Source organism: Portunus trituberculatus, chromosome 31 (genome assembly GCF_017591435.1).
Source record: "Portunus trituberculatus isolate SZX2019 chromosome 31, ASM1759143v1, whole genome shotgun sequence".
NCBI lineage: Eukaryota > Metazoa > Arthropoda > Malacostraca > Decapoda > Portunidae > Portunus > Portunus trituberculatus.
Window position 1 is genome coordinate 27,378,627 of NC_059285.1, and position 5,515 is coordinate 27,384,141.

Below are 5,515 nucleotides of genomic sequence, written 5' to 3' on the forward strand. Positions count from 1 at the left end.
AATAACGTGATTCACAAGCATTAAGTAAACGACTCGCGAAGGCAATGACTTGGGGACGACTACTTAGAACTTGTTGCATCAGGACAGAACCAATACCTTGAGACGATGCATCTGAACAGATCACAAAAGGCAAGGAGTAGTCAGGAAATGATAATACTGGAGCTTATGTAAGAGCTGATTTAAGAACAGTGAAGCTGTAGTCATGAGTTGCATCCCAATGAAAGGGGACATCTTTTTTCAGAAGACGCGTTAGTGGAGACGCAATAGTGGCAATATTCTTAATGAACGCACGATAATATCCTGCTAATCCCAAGAAAGATCGGACATTGTTAGTCGTGGTTGGGGTAGGAAAGTCTTGAACAGCTTTGACTTTAGCGTTCGTGGTGTGAATACCATGGCGATCCACAACATGGCCAAGAAATTCAATATGAGAATGCAAGAATTGACATTTTGTGATGTTAAGCTTAAGACCAGCTTCTATGAATTTCTGTAACACTAGAGCAAGTTTGTGAAAATGACTGTCTAAATCTTTAGAGACTAAAATTAAATCATCAAGATAGACAAACAAACCATCGCCAATAAGACCTTGGAAGAGTGAATTTACTAGTCGTTGGCAGGTTAGTGGAGAGTTACGAAGACCCATGGGGCAACGAAGCCACTCAAAATGACCTTTTGGCGTAGAAAATGCAGTAATGGGTCTGCTACTTGGAGACAATGGAATTTGCCAAAATCCACTTTTCAAGTGTTGTGAATACTGTATTGTCCTTATTGATGGACTGTAAAATGTCACTAAGTACTGGTAAGGGATAATGGTCAGGAATTGTGACTTGGTTAACTTTCCTAAAATCAATGACTGCACGGTAAGAACCATCTTTCTTTGGCACAAGGAAGAGAGGTGAGTTCCATGGAGAGTACGACTCTTGAATAATACCTTCATCAAGCATGCCTTGCACTAATTTTTTAGCTACTTGACGCTGAGAATGAGGCAAGCGATAAGATGGAACATGGATAGGGCACGTGTTAGGCTGAAGGTCAATATGATGCTGTACACGGTCAGTAACACCTAAAGGTTCACCTGGTAAAGCAATACCTTGTCTGTGAGCTACAAGAATGTCATACATAGAGACGCTGTGCTTCTGCAGGAAAATCTGCAACTTTGACATGTGCCTCCAACTGAGTGATCAGTTCAGCTGAAGAGCAGGAACTAGCAGACTGTGAATCTACAGCTCCTATCAAAGGTGGAGAATCCTGAAAAGAAGCTTCATTTATCACACTAAAGGAACCAAGGTGCACGCCATCTTTAAGCGTAATGGACGAACCTGTGAGATTAGTGACTAAAGCATCAGTAAGGTGACCACATTGCATGGTAGAGTGTACCTTCTAAAGCTAAACACTGAATCCTGGCACTATCAGGATGTGAGATCACGCATGCGCCAACTGGGGCACGAAGAACACACACTGGAACTTTAGTTGCTGAAGTAGGACCTATAAACTGGTCACCAACAATGACAGCCGCACAACAATCTGAAGAGACAGAACGTTTCGACTCCGGGGACGAAGGTGCTAAGTTTGACTGCGGGGACCAAGGATTCTGAGTACGCTGCGGTAACAGTGCTTCGTCAAAAGCAGGTAAACATGACTGTTCAAAATGTACGCGTGGTGAGGCAACTGTAAGAACAGAAACAGGCGAGTCTGAAGCATAATACATGAATCCATTATGGCTGACAGCATGATATTGTAATATCATGTTTAACTAACTCATCATAGCCAAAAAGAGCATCACAGTTCAACACAAAATTTGTTGCTACAAAAAAATTTACATCAAAGGTATAATCATGATTATGAAAGGACACAGGCAAAGTTACTGAACCAATAATTTTGAGAGGAGAGCATTGAGCTGCATGAAAAATCTGGTTCTCTTTTGATAGAGGAACTTTATACTATTTATTAAGGTGCTGGTAAGCACGTTCTGTCAGTAAGCTACAGTCAGCTCCTGTATAATGCAAACTGTGAAAGGAGAGCCATAAGTGTACATTTGCAAATGAAGACGTCGCGCCGTTGCAGCAATAACTATAAGGAATTGACGAGACTGGCATGTCTGAGAGAATGTCTACGTTATGGGAGGAGAATGCTGGCGCTGGTAAAAATTTGACTGTGGTGAAGACACAGTAACATGTTGCTGACGCTGAAGGCGTTGAATTTTAAAGCATTCTTCAGAAGAATGATTACCTGGACCACGAATAAGGCAAGACTTAGGTGGTCTTTCAGGAATTGGACGCAACGCAGGACGTCCCTGCCGAGAAGACAATCTCGGGCGACTGGGCACAGAGCGTGTGACATGACGAAAGTCTTGAAGAGACTCATAGTGAGAAAGACGCTGAGCTGAGGGAGAACGCGCTGCATTTATTTCATGGCGCTGACGCAAAAAACAACGTTTAATGGTATGTCCCTGTTTGTGACCATAAGTAAAGGCATACACAGCATGTTGCTTATCAGAAGCTGGTGCACTAGGTTGTGAAGTCTGGTTAGCAGAATTTAAAGGTGAAGTAGCAGTAGTGGAAGCTACAACGTGCACTTGAGCAGGATGTTCTTTTAATTTAGAAGCAATTTTGGATGAGAATTTTGGATGAGAAATCAAGTAGATTATCTGTCTGAGTGTATGTAAGTGTAGACGCAATTCTGCGCTCACTAGGGTTCAAAAAGTTAATACAATAAAGAAATTCAATGATATCATGAAATCGCTGCTCAGACATTGTACCATTTGTAATCCAATTTGAAGCTTTAAGTGAATCAACAGCAGCAGAAGCTAATTCAGCTGAGCGAGGAAGAGCTCTTAAGCAATTGAGGACACCAAAATCGTTAGTCATTGTATCTGCTCCGTCAAAGACCCACTGGAATGAATCTGGCTGTTGGGGCATACCAAATGCTTGTAAGAAATTTGCTCTGAAAGCGTTATAATCATAATTCAGGGTTTTAGGATTGAAAGCAGAAGCCGACATTAAATCAGCAGCAATAGATCCTGGCTGTAACTGAGAACGCACAAAAGAAATTTTATCAACACCTGAAGTGATGTTAGAGTTGCGAATACTGTCTTCACATTGTTGCAAGAATTGTAAAGGAGAATACTTAGAGATGCCATCACCACCAAACTTCTGGATTGAAGGATCATGGTGTAAGAGTTTAAAAGTTGGAGCAAGCACAGGGCTTTGAAACAATGTAAAAGGAACAGGAGGGGCATTAGCAGTAGTAGTAGGAGTTGTAGTAGTAGATGTAGTAAGGGTAGAAGTAGTAGAAGTAGTAGTAGTAGTAGTTGTAGTAAGAGTAGTAGTCATAGTAGTGACAGTAGCAACTGTGGTAGTAGTAGTGTTATCATGAGAAGACATGGTGCAAGAATAAAGCTTACCACAGCGTAGCAACATAAAAAAATAAAATAAGTAAAAACAGCAATAAAGTAAGGTTATAGTTACACTCTGAAGCAAAATGGAAGTGACTACGTCCAGGGCTCACTCAAAAACACACACTTGGGCAGTACATCTCGTAGCACAAGTGGAGTAACAGGAAACAACACAGTCAAGCTAGGACGGGCAAAAATATTAGTTTTTCATAATACACCAGGCATTGCAATTGGTATCAAAAGTACATGGAAGTACTGCTGAGAAAATTTCATGCAGTGATTTCAATACTGAATAAAAAAAATTAGAGATGGTACAAATATAAAAATAAATATAACACTTGGGACAAGATGCAAATAGAGCATGAGATACTCAAAAATAATTCACTAGAGTGGTTATACTGAAAAACACTCAATAAGTATTCAATGGAACACAATGACATACATTACCATACACCATACACTGGCTGGAGTATCAGCAGCAATGAAAACACATCAGACAGACATTTCATAATCAGATGCAGTAGTAGTCTCAGTCTGCGATGAAAATCCAGGCATGAACATACAAAAATATAATGAAAATCACACAAACATGAAAAAAAATCAACAGGGAAAAATATTCACATGAAAATAATTATAGGTAGTGTAAGAAAAATAATACTGAAAATAAAATAACTAGCCAACAGCATGGGCAGATAGAAAATGCAGAGAAAACAATGAAGTATAAGCAGAAAACAATAGAAACAAGAAACAGAAAAATTTCAAGGTCACTCAAGGAGACAGTAATAAAATAACAATGCACAAAAAAAGTTGCACTTGTAAATAACACTGTAGCACTAGCAAATTAAAGAAAATGCATCAAATAATTGAGCTTATGAGGCTGCAAGGGTAATATAATAAAAAAAGCAGGCCTACACACAGGAAAAACATATGGTACTAGGCTACAAACGAACATTTAAATCATCCGCGGCTGTGATAGCCAATCTGAGACAAGGGCAAGGTGCCGAATCACCGACGAGCCCGGGAAAATATCAAGATGGCGGCCAGACAGGAGCCAATCAGAGCACTAGATACAGGTAGCAGCGTCCCACAGCCAATGGGAGAAGCTGAAACATTCAAACATTAAGAGACACAGGAAGACGCTAGAATTAATTGCGCCAAGGCGAGAAAAAGCATATTAAAATGCAATAAACACCACAAGATAAACTCACTGAATTACCCTGAAGGAACTAATCCAACGTATTTGTGTAGAAGGGTGTAGAAGGGAGCGTCAGATGAGGTGTGGCGTAGCTGAGAAGCATAAGATGGCGCCAGGACGGACCTTGGCGGGAAAACACACTGTAATCGCCTAAAAAAAAACCACAGCTAGCACAAAAGAATATGTTATACTTATACAAAAGACGGCAGAAGCTGGAGGGGTGGCGGAGGGGCTGACAGGTGGCACTTGAAGCACAGCTCACGAGAGAGCGAAGGAATGCGTGGCGACTCGCTGCGTAGCAGGAAAATGCACGTGGCATCACAAGACTACGTAAGAGCACAGCAGTCTATCAGGCAGTCAGCAGGGAGGAAGCTGCAGGCAGAAACTTGCGAACGAAGCTGTAGGTAGGAAGATACAAGCGTCGAGAAGCCCAAGTGAGACAGCAGGCAGTGGCAGGCCAAATACAGCAGGGAGAGCTGCAAGAGACTGCAGACAGCAAGGCACAATACAGCAAGAAACAGCTGACATTCCCGTAGCTGTAGGAAGATCCAAACGTTGAGAAGCCTACGTAAAACAGCAGGCAGAGACAACTGCCACTAGGCACAACAACGGGCGAGACAAGGCAGAAGCGGCCATCTTGTCTCCCCTACACCATGGCGTCACTGAGTCACTCGCATATCACTGGCCTTCACCGCTGCTACCAATTATGTGGTAGTTGTCGTAAAACAGGGGTAGCATGGAGACACCTGAGTCCATTATGAAAGTGTATTTACGGTAGCACAATACACAACAAGTGTAAACCGAGCGAAACGAGAGGCTGGAGGCGTAGAGTGTCGCCTGAGGCGGCAGCGAGCGAGGACTGAGGGGAAGGACGTGACGTCAGACAGAAAGGGAGTATGGGGAAAAACAAAGGACATGCTAATATA